Source organism: Notamacropus eugenii, chromosome 4, assembly GCF_028372415.1.
Source record: "Notamacropus eugenii isolate mMacEug1 chromosome 4, mMacEug1.pri_v2, whole genome shotgun sequence".
Classification (NCBI taxonomy): domain Eukaryota; kingdom Metazoa; phylum Chordata; class Mammalia; order Diprotodontia; family Macropodidae; genus Notamacropus; species Notamacropus eugenii.
This window is the reverse complement of record NC_092875.1, coordinates 119,236,099-119,256,419: the sequence shown is the minus strand read 5'-3', so window position 1 is coordinate 119,256,419 and position 20,321 is coordinate 119,236,099. Positions and strand designations below refer to the sequence as shown.

The 20,321-nt window shown below is 40.9% G+C and overlaps 1 long non-coding RNA gene across 1 annotated transcript; it reads right to left on the bottom strand.

The window, feature by feature from the left end:
• Positions 1 to 9,175: 9,175 nt before the first annotated feature.
• On the bottom strand, positions 9,176 to 16,874 carry LOC140498239 (uncharacterized). The gene is made up of 3 exons (XR_011965034.1): positions 16,535 to 16,874; positions 10,078 to 10,250; positions 9,176 to 9,437 (listed from the first exon to the last, which is right to left on the bottom strand). It is a non-coding gene; the product is annotated as an uncharacterized lncRNA (long non-coding RNA).
• Positions 16,875 to 20,321: the final 3,447 nt, after the last annotated feature.

The following is a 20,321-nucleotide window of genomic DNA, read 5'->3' as shown; positions in this document are numbered from 1 at the left end:
TGCCCAGAAGCACACAGCCCATGTGTTTCAGAGGAGAAACTTGAACCCAGGGCTTCCTAACTCTAAGACTGTCTTACCATTTGCTAAACCACTGCCTCACATTATCAAACTACCTTAGATAAATTCATTGGCCAGATGTGGACCCACTCCTACCAAATCATCTGATAGATATTTTACACTAGAGAAGAATCTTTTGAAAATAACTGTTGTCTTACCATTTAATACAACAGTTTGTGGTCATGTACTTGGTAAAGATGAGTCTGACTCTTTTTCCAAAGATACAGTTAATAATTCATACTACTTGGGAAGATCTTCCTCCCCAGGGAATGATATGAATAAAGAGATAATAGCCAAAATGATTATAAACTTTGTACTAGGGATAACTCAAATGAGTTAACATTTATATTGATTTGCAAACTTTACAATGCTATCTAAACGCTGGCTATTGTGGTTATTATTGTTGTTTAATAGTAAAAACACCAGCTCCACTGACTCTGAGTGGAAAGGCCCTAGCCTCCTTCCAAAGGACTGTGGACTGAGTATACCTAGAACGGACAGGTTCATAGCTGGCCCTCCTATTGTGGGAGGTGCTGGACCAAATGAGGTGGTACAACTAAGTCTCTAACTCTTCTTTCTTCACCAACCAGAGAAATCATACAGTAAGAGGATTCTGGGGAAAAGGAAAGTCATGAAAGAAAGATGAAGCAAAAATACTTTCATAAGCTGAAATGAGGAGCAAGATTCAGACATTTTCACAAGCTGAACTAGGACATGAGAAGTTGATTTATTTCAAGGATGTCAAGACAGAACCTTGTGACACTGAGCTAAAAGTATCTCAAGCAAATTGTGTGCTTTCATGAACTACTAGTCTGGAAAAACCCAGTGCAAAGACATAGGGGTCAGCACCCATCAGACCTACCATGAGAAACTATCTCCTACTTCAGTCAGAAACTCTTACAGAGGAACATTTAAAAAAAAAAAAGGCTTTATTACCTTTTGACAGGAAGCAGGCTCCTGCCCAAATTATACCTTAGAGATACATTAAAATGATCCCCCTTTTTCACCAAACCTGACCAGTGGTGGGAGCTGCCTAGCTTCTCTAAAGTAAAGTCATGGGTGCTCAGAGTTCTGACGTGTGACGGGGCCAAAAAAGAGTGAATTGAGCCTGAGAGTTTCTATCTTAATGTTTGTAAAGGGTTGCAAAGAGGAGCAGCACCCCCGAGGTTAAATACAATTATTATTACCCAACTAAGCCAGCACACAGAGTCACTTGTGTTCATGCCTGAAATAGGCGTATGTTTTATTCTTGAGGCTGCTTTTGACTTTTCCTTAGAAAACAACATTGTGCTTATTGTTCCAGAAATGGAACAATGGTTGCATTTTTCTGGGGCCAGGGAGTTTTTACCAATGAAATGGATTGTCAGGCAGGGACCAAAGCAGAAACCATGCTTTATCCCCTGCCCTGTCTTGGGTAGAGCCCTCCGCTTAGCAGAGCTGCTGAAGACAAGTTCTTTGGACCTCTTAGCTCCGATTCTTTCACCTGAATTCAGATTCACTCTTGAAGCCAGGGGGTGTGTTTCTTGCTCATCAGCCGAGATGGGGCCCATGACTGTGAACTATAGGAAGGCAGGCCATAGAAACATAGAATCACAAGGTTGAGAAAGAGATCCTCCATTAAAATCTTCGACTTGAAACCACTTCACCAGTGAATGGTTATCTAGCCTTTTACCAAATACACCTAGTGATAGGAACTTTACTAGCTTATAAGACAACCCATTCCATTGTGGCTGCTGTTTACTCTTTCAGTCATGTCCAGTTTTTCATGACCTCTACTGGGATTTTCTTTGAGAAGATACTAGAGTGGTTTACCATTTTCTTCTCTATCTCATTTGTTTTTACAGATGAGGAAACTGAGGCAAATGGGATTAAGTGTCTTGTCCAGGGTTACACAGCCAGTAAGTGCCTGAGTCCAGATTTGAACTCAGGTTTTCCTGATTCCAGACCTGGTGTTCTATCTACTGTACCACCTAGCTGCCCCTCTGCCTCAAAATCCTTCTATTCCTTTAAAAAGCTCAAGTAGCACAGATAGGTGGTGCAGAGTGGGTAGAGTACCTCGCTTGAAGTTGGAACGATCTGAGTTCAAATCTGTCCTCAGACACTTACTAGCTGTGTGATTCTAGGCAAGTCTCTTCACCCTGTTTGCCTCTGTTTCCTCATGAGGAAATGAGCTGGAGAAGGAGATGACAAACCAAGGTAGTATCTTTGCCAAGAAAACCCCAAGTGGGGTCATGAAGGGTCAGACATAAGTAAATAAAATATTCCTTCTACAAAAAGCCTTTCATGATCCCCCAATTGCCAGTGTCTTCCCTCCCCAAAGACCTTGCATATTCTTATATTTATTAACTTAATATTTTTGCTCTGTACATTTTGGATTTTTCTGTGTATGTTGCTTTTCCCCTCAGTCCTCCACCACCCCATCCCACCTCAGATGTAAGCTCCTTGGAGACAGCAACTTCCATTTTTGTCTTTATAATGCTTGTGCCTAGTATGGTGTTTGGCACGTAGTAGGAATTAAATAAATATTTGCTGTTGAATTGTATCTATCCAGATAGAAAGGACCCCTTTGATGCAGTGGAAAGGATAATGAATACAGAAGAAAAGGACTTTGCTACTTCCTACTTGACCCCAAGGAAGTCATGTTAACTTCTCTGGGTTTCACCTTCCTCATCTGTAAAATAAGGGGGTTGGACTTGAAGATGCCTTCTATTTCTAGACCCATGACCCTTTTATCTCATTTATTCCATTCCTTTCTTGGCCCTTAACATTGTGAACAATTCAGATGTAATGCTAATACCTCATACTTAGAACACACTTTGCTTTGCAAAATGCTTTGAATCTATTTTCTCATTTTATTTTCAAATAACTCTACTAGGTGAGCAAGGCAGGATTTCTTCTCCCCATTTTATACATACATCCAGTGGTACTTCAAGAGATTTAGTGACTAGCCCAAGATCCCATAGCTAATAAGTGGCCAAGTCAGGATTTCAATATGGGCCTCTTGGGTCAGCCTGCAACATTTTCTGCTCTGCCAGGCTATGTTGTAATTTTGCACAATTAAGAAAGCATCATATATTTTCTCTGCCACCAGGAGACTAAATGCATTTGCATGTAGTCAATTTTGAGTGGAAAAGGAAAGGTGAAAAAATTTTTAAAATCCATTCATTCTTTAGCTGTATCTGTAGCCAGAATCACAGAATGTCAAGAGGTGAAAGAAAGCTCAGAGACTACCAAGTCCCACTTGTACCTGAAAGCTACTGTCCTCTTATAACATGCCTGACAAATAGTCATCCAGCCTCCCTTTGATGACCTCCACTCATAGGGAAGAAGCTCCCGCTTAAAACCTCCCATTCCACTTGTCCACAGCTCAAATTTTTTTTTTATTTACTTTATTCTGAACTCCTCCTATGATATGACCACTGGTCAACTCATCAGATTAGTTGCCTTCCTCCAGACTCACTCCAATTTGTCAATATTTTTCCTAAAGTGTGGCACCCGCTACCAAACACAATTCTGTCTCAATCTGATCTGACCAGAGCTAAGCAGGGCTTTCACTTCCCAGTCTTTTAATACAACCTAAAATCATGTTAGCAGAGATCAGGCTGCTCATGACTTTTAACGAGTTTGTAATCCACTAAAACCTTCAGGTGTTTTTTTCTGAATCTAGACAGTCCCACCTCTCCCATCTTGTACTTGTGAAGTTGATGTTTTGAACCAAATAAATTCAGACGAAGTGACTAGTCATTGTGCAGCTCACATGAAGGTCACCCTTCTCAGATCTGCTTCTTGTAGAACTTGAAGTCTGCACCAACACAAAGAAACATTTGAGTCTATACTATCTTGTTTTGTACAGTGTGGTAGAAAGCGTACAGGTCTGGAAGAGATTGGACTTTTAAAAAAAATTTTATTATTTTATTCTGAACTCAAGAAATAAAACAAGCATTTCCTTGGCTCTGCCATCAGTTGTATGACTTGGACAACATACTTATTTCTCTTGGTCTCAGTTTCCCCATCTGTAAAATGAGAAGACTGGTCAGTAGTGTTAATGGGGGTCAGTAAACCATACATAAAGATCCCTGAAGGTGACATGTTGTCTTATAAAACCACACATGTTTATGTATTTCTTTTTTTAATAATACAGCAACCCATTAAAACCAGATAGGAACTACATTTTAATGTGGATCAGGCCATACTTCTGGAGTGCTGTGGGGCCTCAGGCAGCCCTAAGCTGCGTGTTTGACACTTCTGGGATAGATGATTTCTAAACTTCCTTCTTAGTTTTCTTCATACAGATTGAATCAAAAGTACAAGGAAATTCAAGAGAGTGCAAGAGAGTCAATAGAGAGAAAGTAAAACAAACTAGCTTTATTGGAAGGAAATATGGTTGTCCCTCAATTCTCCAAGGGGATCAAAATGACATCACTATGTTTGGGTCAAGATATAGTGTGTCCCACTGTGACTGATCAGACCAACATGGGCTTGGAAGGCTGTACCACAGGTCAGGCACAAATTGTCTACTTGAACATTTGGAGTGAAGATGTTTCTAAATTTGCACATCTCGTGTTTCTTTTGAGCTACTGCAATTCTGCTTTGCTCATAAAGCACAGTGCCTTCTTTGATGTGGGCACGTCATGCTAGCTAGCCTTATGCCAGTGTCTACCATGTCATGCAATCAATTCCAAAGTTCTTGAGAGTATCCTTGTGTCACTTCTTCTGGCCTCTGTGTGAGTGTTGCCTTGTGTGAGTTGGCAGTAAAATGGTCTTTTAGACAAATGTACTTTTGGCATCTGAACAATGTGGCCAACCCACTGGAGTTGCAAAGAGGAAATATAATAAGGGGTAGGCAGGGAGAAAACAGGTCAGGTCTTGTAGGTCTGCTAGGAAGCAAGCACCACAACTGGTAAAGTCTAGGGAGTTTTTATAGAGTTATTATCTAGGTCAAATAGGACCAGGCTGTACAAGAGAGAAATTGGAACCTGGACCTAAGACTGGTGCTGATTCTCTTGGGAAGTGGGCATGCCTGGATTGTCAACCAGTTGATATTCAAACTCCCAACCAGTGGATAAAGGGACTTTTAGCTATAACTGCAGGGTTTAATTGCAGAGGAAGGTGGGTTATTCAATGGGCAGGTAGGTGGTAGAGTGGATACAGTACAAGGCCAGAAGTCAGGTAGGCTCATCTTCCTGAGTTCAAATCTGACCTCAGATACTCCCTAACTGGATAACTCTGGGCAAGTCATTTAACATTTATTTGCTTGCGGGTTGATTGTTATTGTTGCAAGGCAATTTCTGGGTTAAGTCATTTGCCCAGGGTCACATAGCTAGTAAGCGTCTGAGGCCAGATTTGAACTCAGATCCTCCTGATTTCAGTTTTCTCATCAATAAAATGAGTTGGACAAGGAAATGGCAAACCACTCCATTATCTTTGCCAAGAAAATCCCAAATGGGGTAACAAAGAGTTAAACACAACTAAAATGACTGAACAAGAAAGGCAGCACAATGGATATTGTGTTAAGTCTAGAATCAAGAAGACAAGTTCAAATGTTACCTCAGATACTTACTAGCTTTATGACCCTGGGCAATTCACTTAACCTCTGCTTGTCTCAGTTTTCCTCAACTGTTAAAAAAAAGAGTATGATAATGACACCTATATCTCAAGGTTGTTGTGAGGATCAAATGAGATATTTTAAAAGTACCTAGCACACAGTAGGCACTTAATAAATACCTGTTCTCTTTACTTTGACACAGTAACTCAAGGGACTTGAATTTCCCTGAGGATCCTTTGGTTAGTAGGATGGAAAAGTTCCTAAAGCATTTACACAAGTCTGACCCTCCATGACTAATGATTCGGTTCTTTAATTGCTTCATGTACACGTGGTAACCATTTCTCCAACTGGATTACATAAGCATTGTCAAGGCAAGAATGGTATTTTGTATTTCTATGACCATCTCTAGTCATCCTGAATATCTGGTCACTGGATTCAAACAGCTCTGGAGGAGAAGTGAGGCTGGTGACCTACACAGCCCTCCCTCACTCAAAACAAAGTCAAGTGCAAGTCATGTCATCGTTTCTCTGATGGCATGGTCTTCTTCAGCAACCAAGGACAAACACGATCCTGTGAGTAGATGCAACTGGCTGAATGCTAGCTGGGTAACTCACCTTCTTCTCTCCTGTCTGCCTCCCCCTCCCCTTCCTTCTCCTCTCCAAAGGAAGGTAAATTTGGATGACCAAAAGATGCCCAGTTGACTTGGGTTTTACTGGCTCCTTTCCTATTTCCCTCTTCCCTCCCCTCCCCTGTCCTCTCTCCTCTGTCCTCTCTCCTGTCCTGTCCTCTCCCAAAACCTTAAACCTTTTCTGAAACTGGGACTCCACTGGGGCCCTGCCTGAGGACTCCTCTGGACCCTCCTAACTTGATAGCGATTATCAGTAGTAACTGTGGCTGTTTCCCACCCAGCCCGAGGTATTTCTTTTCCTTGATCTCATTAAAGGGGCCATGCCCTGGCTACTTTAAACAGGCCTATTCAATAAATGGGCATTGCCTCACCCTAAGTGAGTGCCTGCAAAGACCTTGACCTAAAGGGCCCAAGGTCTCCCAGTGCATCCCGGGTTATTTCCAGTCATCCTGCGGAATATCAGGTCTCTGGATTCAGATGGCTCTGGAAGAGAAATGAGGTTGGTGACCTGTGCAGCCTTCCCTCACTCAAAACAAAGTCAAGTGCAAGTCATGTCATTACATCTCTGATGGCATGGTCTTCTTTGGCAACAAAAGACGAACACAATAACCCTCTCAGGACCTAGCTTAGTGCTAGATATGAAGAATAATAAATACCTGCTGAGATTCTGACTGATTTTGTGTTTACTCACATATGGACTTTTTGTTTCCCTCCAACAAAATACAAGCTTTTTGAGAGTAGGGATTGCTTCATTCTTTGTATGTATGTATGTATGTTACAGGTATGTATCATGTAGCATCTAGCCTGGCACATAGTAGTAGACACTTAATAAATGCATTTGATTGATACTGAAGACGAATGTTATCAGAGTCTTATTTGGTTCCAGGGAGAGATAACTGTCCCTTTAGTGGGTCTGAACCCCCAACATTTGGGAAGGGTATTCAGATCCCAGATTTAAGTCAGGGACAGGCAGTCAGATGTCTATAGTGGGTACAGTGGTGGACAACACCTTCACGACACATTGACTTAGCTGAACACACAACTTCAAACTGGTTGCACTTTTTCTGGAAACCTATTCTCCTCTCTAGTTTCCAGAATTCTCCTTGTACTATCACAACTCTCCTCTGAACATGGCCTAACAGAAAAGGGTCTGGATTCAGTTTTAGAAGGCCTGGGTTCAAATTCTCTTTCAGCTGTTTCACTACTTTTGAGCATGGGTCAAGTTAATTAAATTTCCTCAGCTTCAGTTTTCTCATCTCGAAGAAGAAGGGGTTAGACCAGAGCGGGGATTCTTGACCTTTTTTGTGTCATGGACCCCTTTAGCAGTCTGGAGAAGCCCAAGCACCCTTCTCAGAATAATGTTTTGAAATACCTAAAATGAAGTGTATGGAATTACAAAGGAAACCAATAAGACTGAAATACAGTTCTAGCAAGTTCATGCACCTCAGCTTAAGAACTTCTATCCCAGGTGATCCTTTCTGGCCCTAATGTTCTGAATTTGTGACCCTCTGAAGTTGCATATGGCACAGGGAAGGCTCAAGGAACTCTGTGTGTGTGTGTGTGTGTGTGTGTGCGTGTGTGTGCGTGTGTGTGTGTGTGTGTGTGTGTGTGTGTGTGTGTGTGAGAGAGAGAGAGAGAGAGAGAGAGAGAGAGAGAGAGACAGAGAGACAGAGAGAGACAGAGACAGAGACAGAGACAGAAACAGAGAGACAGAGACAGAGAGAGAGATTTTTGAGCACAGGGAAGCTGATGTTCTAACTTTGTCTAGGACAGACAAAAGCCTTGGCTCCTCTGAGGAAATGATTAAGTGTTTCCTGTAGTCTCAAGGAAGAGCTGCCAGTCCCAGGAGGGAGCAAACACCTCAGCAGAAGCAGCACCATGTTGAGACAAGCTTCTTCCCGCCCAGCTCAGACTCCACATCCTGCTCCCCCTCCCAGGGCTCTAAGGCTCTGGGACTAAAGGGGCCTCCCACCCTAGCTCAGGGACCCAGAAGGGCAAGGGCGAGACCAGGCCCAGGGTGATGAAGCAGCAGATAAGAAACCTCTAACCTCATCGGTTAGCATGTCTGAGCTCACCATTTCAGTATTACTTTTTTTACAACACAACAAAGAATTGAAAAGGCTTCCTCCAAAATGCCTTTTTTTTTTAAATAAGAACTGGGCGATGAATCAGTCATTGTTAATCAGGGTTCTGTGATCTCTAGTCAAGTCATGGTGCTGAGAAAGCAATTACAGCCATTGAGGGACTGGAGTAGGGGGCTGGGGGCTCTCTTCTTCAGCTATAGAAATCCTTCTTTCTAGTGAATAGGGGCATGAGCCAGGCTATTTATACCCAGCTCTGTCAGCTCAGGCAAAGGGAGATAATGGTCACAGTTTCCATTCTGAGCTGTCAGCCAAACGAGCCATCTCCCCCTTCAGGCAACCAAGCCTCTCTGTCCTCTACAAAACCCCCACCTCACCCTCAGCCCCCAAGCAAGTGAAGGCTACACAGAGGAGGCAAAGTCATCCAAAATGAAGGAGAGAATTGTGAATAATCCGCAGGCTTGAGGGGCCTCAGACTGAAGCAGATGCTGCAGATGGAAGCCAGAGATGGTTCTGGAATTTCCATGAATCTTGTTTTGACTCAAAGACTATTTAAAGCCTAAAGGGAAGACTCTGGGTTTAGCACTAGTAGAATAGGTTTCAGACCATGTCTCAAAATGGTTTGGGATAGGTGGGGGAACCTTAACTTAACAGGCTCTTCCCAAGATGCTGATGGGAGAGGTAAAGCCCACAGTAGTCTAGAACACTAGACATCAGGCCACGTGAGGACCACAGCACTCCAGAGTAAGGCCCAAGCTAGATTAAAATGTAATTTCTATCTGATTTTAATGTGTTAATGTTTAATAAAAAAGTAAAGAATTTATAAATGTGTGGTTTTCTAAGACAATAGACAGCTCACAGGGATCTTGATGTATAGTTTAATGGCTCCCATTTCCATTTGAGTATGACATCATTGGTTTAGAACTTTGGACTTTAAAAAAATTTCCTCCTGTTTCTCTGATCTGAGGATTTGAGTTGCAGGAAAGGCAGGTCAGTAAGCAAACTGTGGTGGAAAGCCCCTCCCTGCGCTGCAAGGGAGGGGGAGCATCAAGAGGCCTGGACTCTGGCTCTGGCTCTTCTGCTAACTGGCTTTGGGCAAAGTCCTTCAGGTCATCAATTTCACCATCTGTAAAATACAAGTGCTGGACTAGATTGGAGTTTCTTAAACTTTCCTGTGTCATGGCAGTCTGGTAAAACTTATAGATCCCTTCTCAGAATACTGTTTGTAAGTGCACAAAATAAGTAGCATTGTAAAGGAAACTGATTACATGAAAACACAGTTATCAAAATTTTTTTTAAGTTCAGAGATTACCCCCCCAGTGAACCCTTGAATTAGATAATCATAATTATTTATCTGTCTAACACTTTAAAGTTTTCAAAATACTTAACAAATTATTTTATTTGAGTCTATGGTACCCACCCTATAATAACATGTGTGATAAGAACCATAAGTACTTTTAATTCCATTTTCCAGATAGAGTCACAAAGGTTAAACGACTTGATCATGGTAACACAGTTGATATCAGAGGCAAGATTTCTCCTGGGTCTGCAGCCTTTTCAGCACCCCATCTAAGTATCCTCTGTGCCCTCGGACTTCTACGGGCATTACTCAAGCCTTCTATGTTGGTGCAGCCTTGACACATAGTGAGTTCCTGGCCTCTGAGTTTTTTTCAAAAAATGGATGGCCACTTGTTTGGAATACTATAATTGAATTCATTCTTAGGATAATCATGATCACTTCCTGGACTAGACAACTCTGAGGTTACCTTCAAATGTGTTTGACTGTGATTTGGTGGTTACTTCTATTCTCCTTTTCTTTCCCAAGGAGAAAGTCCTTTGTTACCCAGATAGTTTTGAGGAAGCATGTTTCCTTATTTGCATTTGAGTCAGAAATGCTCCTATACTTCCCCTTCTTCTTCCACCCAGCCCAGGCAGGAAACTGCATTGGGGAAAAGGGAAAAGAAAAGAGAGAATGGTGGTGAAGGGAGTGGTCTGGCTGGAAGTCTTGAGGTCAGCAACAGTGAGAATCAGGCAGGCTTTCAATAATCATTTAAGTGCTTATTAAATGCCAGGCACTGTGCTGAGCACTGGAAATACAAAGAGAAGCAAAAGAGGGACCCCTGATCCATAAGAAGACTGTAGTAACTAATGTGGTCTCAATTCCAAAGATGATATTCACTACCCCAGAAGTATGTCCAGTTCTGGGTACTGTGGTATAGGAAGAACCTTGATAAGGTAGAGAATGTCTAGAAGAGGGTGACCAGAAATGGTTAAGGGCATCAAGTACTTACCATATATGACTCAGTTGAAGAAAATGTTTTGCCTAGAAAGGAAAAGACTCAAGGAAGAACATTACTGCTGTAATTGAAAGATTGTCATGTGGAAGAAGGATTGGGCTTATTTTGCTTGGCAATATGGGCCAGAACTAGGTGGAAATTTCAGAGAATCAGACTGGGACTTGATATTTTAATAAAAACTTTTATTAGTTAGAGCTGTTCCAAAGTGCAATCAACGGGCTGCATTAGGACGTCATTGGTTCACTCTCACTTGATGAATCAAGCAAAGGCAGATGTGGTTGCTTTGGGGGTGTATTATGCTGTATGCTAAGGGTTTTCCTTTGAGTAGGGGATGAACTATTTAGCCAGTGAGAGCCACTCCAAAGCTGACATTCTATGAGTCTATGGTAGTACACCTCTACATGGAGCTTTGTAGATACATGTCTTTACCCAAGCAGAATCACAGAAAATCAGGGACCTTAGACTCTAAGAAGATTTGAATTCTTCCAATGTCAAGTCCATGACTTTTCCCACTAAAATAGAAATTGCCAGTGTAAGTGTACCTCAGATGATCTGTGACCCCATCCTTCTCTACTCTCTCAGGATGGGGTTAATTAACACAGCTGTGGCAGTCTGCTGAGAAGTCATCTCCAATTCAATTAGATGCTTATTTTATCTCATTCCCTTAAATTTATTGTTTTTGGAGTTAGATTTAAAACCAAGTCAGTCACCCAACCTTAGAAATATTTATACACTTGAACTTTGATCAAAGTCCTTCAAACTAACAAAACAGCAAAACAGTGTACTGTCCTGAAATAACCCCTTTCTGTGTGGTCTTAGAATAGCTCATTCCTCTCTCATAAAACAAGTCATTACAATCCATGGAGCAGCAACTTTCACTTTGGTGCAACCCATGTTTAGATAGGCAACTCTGAAGCAAGGGGCTGAGTGAGTTACCTAGGAATTTTGGGACGTGTAGATGGGTCAGTTCTAAGGCCATAGATTTAAGACTGTAAGTAAGGCACCCTAGAAATAACTTGACTCTTCCATAAAAGGGCCAAATTTCCTAAAACACAATCTGTTTGTGTCATAGTCCTTAGTCAATTAAATCAAGTCCAACCATCCCTCTGAGACCCTCTGAGAAGAGTTGTTTATTTATTTTGTCACAAAATAAAAAAATTGGCATACATTACTATATGCTATACTACACACTGGAGATATGAAAACAAAGGTGAAAGAGTTTACAGTCTAATGAAGAATGATAAGGGGATGATGCTAATTGGGGAGAAGTAAATGGGAGTCACCAGCAACCACCAGGATCAAGAGAGGTTTCATGTGGGCTTGATCAGGGACTTGAAGGGAATTAGATATTCTAAAAAGGAGGAGGTAGGTCAGTCAATCAACAAGCATTTATTAAACACTTACTATGTGGCAAGTGCTGTGGAAAGGCAGTTCCTAACCCCTGCCTCCAGAACTTATATTCTAATGGGGCAAGATAGCATATAAAACTAAATTGAAAAATGTTAGAGGAGGAGGAGAAAGGTATCTGGTGAGGAGCTGTGATGGAAAAATACAGAGAGAAACCTGGTGAGAAATAAAGAAATGGTTGACCTGGGGTATCCATCTCCACTCTTTGCACGCTGGATTTGCCATTAAGTTATGATTACAAAATAAATGCAAAGACATATTAGAGAGAGAAGGCACTAGCATCTGGAAGCATCAAGGAAGGTTTCATGGAGAAGGAAGTGTTTGAGCAGAATCCAAAAGGAAACTAGGAATTCAAGGAAGTAAAGATGACAACAGCATGCACTTCAGATTCAGGGGCAGGGTCAGCCAGTGCACAGATACAGGAAATGGAGCCAGTGACGTGCTAGTAAATGTTTAACAACTGGCTCTCTTTAAAAAAATAATGTGCAGTACATAAGGAAGCGAGGTGGAGCAGTGTATCTGCTCTATCTAGTGCTAGACCTGGAGTGAAGAGGCCTCCTCTACTTGAGCTCAAATCTGCCCTCAGAAACTTACTAGCTGGGCAAGTCATTTAACTCTATTTGCCTCAGATTCCTTATTATCAAATAAGCTGGAGAAGGAAAGCGCAAAACAGTCTAGTATCTTTGGCAAGAAAATCCCAAATGGGGTCACAAAGAGTCAAACATGGCTGAACAACAAAAGTGTAAATGCTTGTCCTAAAAATTTAACAATAGGCCATCGTGAACTGATGTGAGCTGGCTCCAGCACACCCCTAGCTTTGGATGAGGAACAGTAAAAGGTCCAGTTAGGTTACAAAGGGCTTTAAATGCCAAATAGATGAATTTGTATTCAATCCTAAAGGTAATAGGGAGCCATTGATGTTTGTTGAATAGGAGGGTGCCAAGGTAAGACCTATGCTTTAGGAGCTATTTTGGCAGCTATGTGGAGGACTGATTATTATGGGGAAAAACTTAAAGCGAGTAGACCAGTTGGGACAATATTATAATAGTCCAAGTGAGAGGTAATGAGAGTCTGAGTCAGGTGGCTATGTAAGAGAGGAGAAGGGGACAGATGCAAGAAATATTGTAGAGATAGAAAAGATAAGATTTTTGCATTTGTTTGGATATATGGGGTGAGTAAGAATGAGAAATAGAGGAAGAAATTAAGGTCAAAAGACTGAGTGAGTAAGAGGATGGTGATGTCTTCGATGGGAACAGAGAAGTTAAGAAGGGTGTGTACAGATTACAAAACTGACAAAAAATAACAAATGTTAGAGGGAAAAGGAAGCACATGAATAGACTGTTGGTGCAACTGTGAATTGATACAGCCATTTTGTAAGTACTCTTGAAAATTTCTAATCTGTGCACACCCTCTGAACACATAATACTAATAAAGCTGCCCCTAGCCCTGTATCAGTAAGCACTGCAACATACACAGGAGGGCCTGCTACCACAAGTTCTTAGATCTGCATTCATAAAAGGAAAGGCAACTTTTGAGGGGCTAACAATCACTTTAATCAAGCACATGTATCATTCTTTTAACCAACCTAACTGAGGAGAGTCAGCACCCTGAACTTCAAAAAAAATACAGAGAAATCAAAGATCAACAGACATAGCTTCCTCTGACCATAATTCAACAGACAAGTCCAACTGTCTGATCATAGTTACCAGAGAGGGAAGTACAGACATCTAGGTTTTCAAAGCTGGGGGGCTCCTTAGCAGCTTCCCAGAGTCCTCATCTGGTCAAACAAACACTTCCAGTCAGTAAGCCTAAAAGTAATCAAAGATCAATAGATATGACTTCCTTTGCCTGAATTCAACAGACAAGTTCAACTGTCTGACCATAGTTACCAGAGAGGGAAGCACTGACATCTGGGTTTTCAAAGCAAGGGGGCTCCTTAGCGGCTTCCCAGACTCTTCATTTGGTTCTCAAATTTTCTTACAAAAACTAAGCCCCAAAGTAAAACTTCACCGTCAGAATATTTATACACTTTTTAGAGCCAGAGAGCATGACCCTCTGACCCAGTGCTTCAATAGAAAAAACCAAAAGGTACTTGAGACTCTCCTACAAAACAACTCCCCTAATCAAGCTTCCCTCAATGGGCAGACCCATCCATGGGTAGGAAAGATCTTCTTTAATCACATTATTCAATCAAAGGCACTTTTAGTAAAACAAAAACAGTCAAAGATCCTAATTTGATTGCCATCACAAGCCTCAATATTCTAACTTCCTTACAGGCCCCACTGAATAGCAGGTCTACTGCCCCTACCTAATCATTTCTCCTCCCATATTCAACATCTCTAACTTCTCTATATATTCCTCACTGCTCACTAGAACAACAGGTGTGTCCATGAACTCATATTTCTCACAGAAACAGCAGACATGTCCATATGATGGGATCCCAGCCACTGCCTCTAGCTAGCCACCTCCCCCAGACCCCTTCCTCAAATTTCCTACAGAAACAGCATGTGTTTCCATGCACTCAACTGCAACCACATCCATCTAATCTCAGACAGGACCACAATACTCAGCCAATCAGAAAGTAGCACCACCAGGATGCTTGAACAGGATGTAGACCCCAAAACAATAGAAGGGACTTTCCCTAATTAAGCATCTGCACAGTAATAGTAAAAAGTTGACCTACAGTGAACTTATGACATAGAGAAGTTTATTCTAATATCATTATCATATATACATACCCCCCCCCAAGTGGATTTTTCTGTATGCATTGTGGGTAATTGCATGAGCAGTTCCACTGTGGCTGGGACCACTCCGCTATTACCTAATCTCCTAACAAACCCCTCCTGCCTTTTTAATATTCATAATTTCTGTTATGTAATTGCATCTTTACCCTACAAAAATCCATCTTGCTTTCTCTGAAGTTGCTGATTCTTCTTGGAACTTAGCCCACTTCATGAGAGGCATGAATCTCAATTAATGCCTTTACTTGGGTTAGAGGTGGTCTGACTGAATTCTTTGAGATGGTTGCACCATAACACATCATGAAACTGCAACAGTTTTTGGCATCCCTGGGTGGGCAGAGTCTAAACCTCAAAAATACCACTACTTAGATCTATACCTTAAAGAGAAGAAAGAAAAAGGAAAAGGTCTTTAATATGCATGAATATTTATAAATCGCTTTTTGTAATAACAAAGAACTGGAAACTTAGAGGGTACCTATCAATTGAAGAGATTTAGTGGGTACCAGAGAAAGGAACCAGTAGGCAAAAAAAAAAAAAATCAAGATTATAAGAGGAAGGAATGATTATGGGGGCAATCTACTGGAAAAGAGGAGAGGAGATGGGATCAAGAAACATCTAGAAGGGTTGGCCTTAGCAGTGAGGAAGGTCACCTCTTCCTTAGAGTAAATGAGAAGACAGAGGATGATATCAAGGAGGTGAGGATTCTTAAAACAAATGGCCTCTGTTCTACCAGTAACGTATGAAATGAGATCCTCAGTTGAGAGGGAGAGGATAGAAGACACTTTAGAGGCCTTGAGAAAAGAAAAGAAGGTTTGGAACAGCCACTATAGGAAATGGGATAGAGAATCAATGAGGGAGGAACAGAAGGATTGCCTGCAAGTCATGTCACCATCTTGATGTCACAGGTCTCTTTGACAACGAAGGACAAACACAAATGAAATAATAGTTTTCCATTACATTCCTGTACCACAATTTGTTCAGCCATTCCCCTCATTTTCCAATTTTTTGACATCACAAAAAGAGCTGCTATAAGTATTTTTGTACATGTAGATCATTTTCCCTTTTTTTATGATCTCTTTGGGACACAGACCTAGAAATGATATTTCTGGGTCAAAGGTTATGCAGTTTTATAGCCCTTTGGGAGTAGTTCCCCACATGACTTTCTAAGGTTAAAATATGCAGGTAAAGTGTTGACTTCACATCTATGGAGGAAATTTCCTTATTAGGAGTTCTTTATTCCAATGAAATCACAGGTCTAGTTTCATCCCATTATTGTCTACTACAGAGTTCTAAGCAGCCTGGGGAAGATAAGAGGTTTTAACAAAGGTAAAACAATGGAAGTACTACTGTATTTCCTCTGATTCATCCTCATATCTTTTTATTATACCAGGTTATAGAAATGTTTGTTTTATTCCATAAATTAAAAATAAAATTAAGTTTTTAAAAAGTACAAGCAGTACTTGGACAAGAGACCAAGGAATTCATATGTAAAGTTTAACTAGTTAATTATAAGGTTAAGAATGGAAAGGGAGGAAAGTGAAGCCAGAAGAGGGGTGATGGTTGGAGGAATAGGGGGACTGGATGTCATAGTGAGGATAAAGAATGGGTTTAGGAAGAATAAAACATAAGAAGAAATTGAATGATAGGTTATGATCAAATAAGGAATTTCAACGTTCTTTGTCACAGAAGTTGAATGCCTGTGGGAGATGACAAGATCAAGGGTGTGACCATCCCTATATATAGCTGAGGTGGAGTACCAAGGAAGGTCATTCCCTTACCTCCAGAGGAGCAGACTTCTCCTATGTACGATGGGTCTAGCTCGGTTTTGTTTCCCATTTAGTTTCTTCAGATCATTTCTTCTTCTTGTATAAGTATTTATCTTGGACTGTGACATTCAGGTCCAAGCATGGTGGCTCCACTGTCCGTGATAATGAAAATAGCTTGTTCTTGCTGTTCAGACTTCATTCTCAAAGAGGATCAATGACATCACAAGGGTGATGGGTGTTGACATGACCATGAATTGGATTAGAGAGAGGCAAAGCTATGCAGTCATCAGCCTCATTCTCTCCTCCAGAGTCATCCAAGTCCAATGGCAGGACAAAAGTCAAGATAACTGGTAATGACCCAGAATGCCGAAAATAGTTTGTTATTGAAAAACAAAAATTGCCAATCTCTTATATGTTTCATCTGTTATCTTCCTTCTAGCTTCATTTTAAAATGCCCTTGAGATTGAAGTTGGGTTTGAACTCAACTTTACTTGGTTCAATCTCTTGCCAAGTTTCCTTGGAACTAATTTTATCCTTCACTGCTTCTCTATGTTTTATGAAGTGGTATTGCTCATAATCTTCCACCATCCTTCCCTTGAAGATTTTACAAATGAGTTTCTATTCTAAATCTGTATTTCCTTTGGCTGCTCCATTTCTCTATTTGCTAAGAAACACAAGCATTTGCTGATTAAGATAGTTTTCAGGCTCTCACGCCATCCTCACGACAGCAATTGATTTATATCTGTTAAACTTCTGAATGAATTTATTATTATTTGTGTCAATGTCATTTCATTCAATCACATCTCATTTTTCAGCATCAATTACTTTTAAATAAATCAGGTTGGAGTCATTTTATCTGCCATATTATTTTCTTTATTCTTTTCTCTTTTTTGTTGTCATTCGGTTGTTTCAGTCACGTCCAGTTCTGTGTGAATTCATTTAGGGTTTTCTTGGTAAAGATACTGGAGTGGTTTGACATTTATTTCTTTCTTCAGCTCATTTTACAGATAAGGAAACTGAGGCAAATAGGGTCACCCAAGGTCACACAGCTAGCAAGTTTAAACTGAGGCCAGTTTAGAAATCAGAAAGATAAGACTTTGATTTCAGGCATAGCATTCTTTCTACTGTGTTCCCTATTTCCCCCATTCTTTTTTTCCTAGTTTAATTTTATGTAAATATAATATAATATAAAATATGTGATATGATATAATATAACATAATATACACGTAATGTAACATAATATAATATATAATATTTATAATGATTCATATTAATTTTTATCTTTCCCATAACAAATTTGTGGCCTGACTGTATAAGGATGCCTGTTTCAGGATCATTCCCAAATGATTCAGGAATCATTCCCATGCCAGCGAATGAGTCATTTCCTGTCTGTTAAGGTATAATTTTCAATGTGTGTGAGGAGTGAGGGAGGGGAGGTTATTTGATATTTACCGTTTTCAGGGTTGGCAGTTGGGTGACACAGTGGATAGAGTGATGGTCTAGAGTCAGGAAGACTCATCTTCCTGAGTTCAAATCTGGTCTCACACACTTACTAGCTGTGTGACCCCTAGGCAAGTCACTTCACCCTTTTTGCCTCAGTTTCCTCTTCTGTCAAATGAAATGGAGAAAGAAATAGCAAGGCATTCCAGTATCTTTGTCAAGAAAACCCTAAATGGGGTCATAAAGAGTTGGATGTGACTAAAAAACAACTGAACAACAACAAATTTCTAAAGCTTCCCAACTCTTTTCTTGAAGAAAGTATTCATTATAGGATGCTAGATTTAGAGTTTTAAAGTAAACGTTCTGGTTCAAGCTCCTGATTTTGCAGATGAGGAAACTGAGCCAGAGGAAGATTATGTGAGTTGCTAAGTCACTTGGGTAGCAAACAATAGTCTGGATTTGAATCTAGGTCTTCTGACTCCAGAGCCAGCTTAAAGAAACAGTCTTTTAAACTACACCATGGCAAAAGGAGGCTAGGTAAGGCAAGGGGGAGGCATGGTGTTTCCCACAAAAGAACTCCTGCTGCAACCCAAAATGACATCTTACAATGCTGAGTCATCAACAAGCATTTGTTAAGTGTTTGTTATATGTCAGGCAGTATGCCAAGTACTGGAGATACAAAATGTATGCCAAAAACAACCCACAATCCCTGCCCTCAAGCTGCTTAGATTCTAATGGGAGAAAATGACACATAAAAGGGAACTGATAGGTGGAGGGATAAAGGAGGAAGTAGGGACAGAAAGTTCGGAAAGTCAGAAGCAGAACCAAGAGAGGAGTGGAAGAGGGCTGGTCTGGTCCCTTCCTCAACATGGAGGCTCTGGGAGGAACTTACCATTGGTAGTCAGATATTGTTGGGTTGGGAGACTTTCTGGGGAGCTAAGGTCAAGCAACAGAGTGGTCATACAGGGTGACAAGATGACTGAGGTTTGAGAGTCAGAAAGTAAGGAATGAAGTATGGTTGGTCTTTTTATTTCCTTAAAAAAAAAAAAGTTCAGTCATCAATGGAAAAAAAAAGAGACCTTCAAAAAAAAAGAGAGGTATTTGAGGTGATCCTTAAAAAAAGACAGAATGATGTGCTTCATTTTGTTCATGTATAAAATGGAAGGATTAGATTAAATGACATGGAAGTTTCTTTACATCTCTAAATCCATGTGAAAAAAGAAAAAGATCGATATACAAGAACTGCATACTTGCCCTGAGCGATCTGGTTTCCTACTTTATCTCCTAACTGAAACTGCCCTCTCCAAAGTTAACCATGATCTCTTAGTTACCAGATCTAATGGCTTTTTCTCAATCTTCATTCTTCTTGTCCTTTCTGCAGCCTTGGGCAGGGTTGACCACTCTCTTTTCTCTGGACGGTCATGAAATAACTCTCTTGTGGCTCTCCCTCTACCTGCCTACTCTTTCTCAGGACCTTCCTCCATGTCATGCCTCCTAACTATATGTCCCCCAAATTTTGTCCTGGGCTCTCTCTTCTTTCATCTACATTTTCTCACTCATCAGTCCCTACAGGATCAACGATCACCTTTATGCCAATGTTGCTCATATCTATACATCCAGTCCCAAACTGTCTCCTGATTCATATCACATTTACCTATTGGATATTTTGACCTGGACATCTTCTAGACATCTCAAACACAACATTTCCAAAATAGTACATTCTCTCCTTCTCCCACCCTCAATTCCCACTTCTTCTGAACTTGATTATTTTGTCAAGAATGCCAGAATCCTCCTAGGTACCCACATGCACATCCCTGATGTCATCCTCAGTTCCCCCTCTGTCCTCACAAATCCAACCATTCCTCTTATATTTCCCCTCTTCTCCACTTACACAGTCCCCTCCTTAAGGCCCTCATTTCCTCTAAACTGGTATACTCTAATGGTCTCCCTCCTTTAAATCTTTCCCCACTCTAACCCACACAACTGTCAATGTTATTTTTCTAGAGCACCTGACCACCTCATCCCACTACTATAAAATCTCCAGTGGCTCTCTATGATATTTGGGATCCTCTGGTAATTAAAATACCTGGAGCCATCCCATCTTTCCTAATCCAGGCTTCATATACGTTACTCCCCTTTACTCACTCTGTAGTCAAGCAACACTGCCCATCAATGCTTCATTTGCCAACTTGCTGTCTTTGTACTGACTGTCTTCCATTCCTGGAATTCTCTCCTTCTTCACATCCTTCTCTTGGAATCTGATTTCCTTCAAGACTTGGGTTCAAGTCCCACCTTGGATACATACTGGCTTTCTGAACCTTGACAAGTTGACTCAACCTCTTGGTACCCCACTTGACT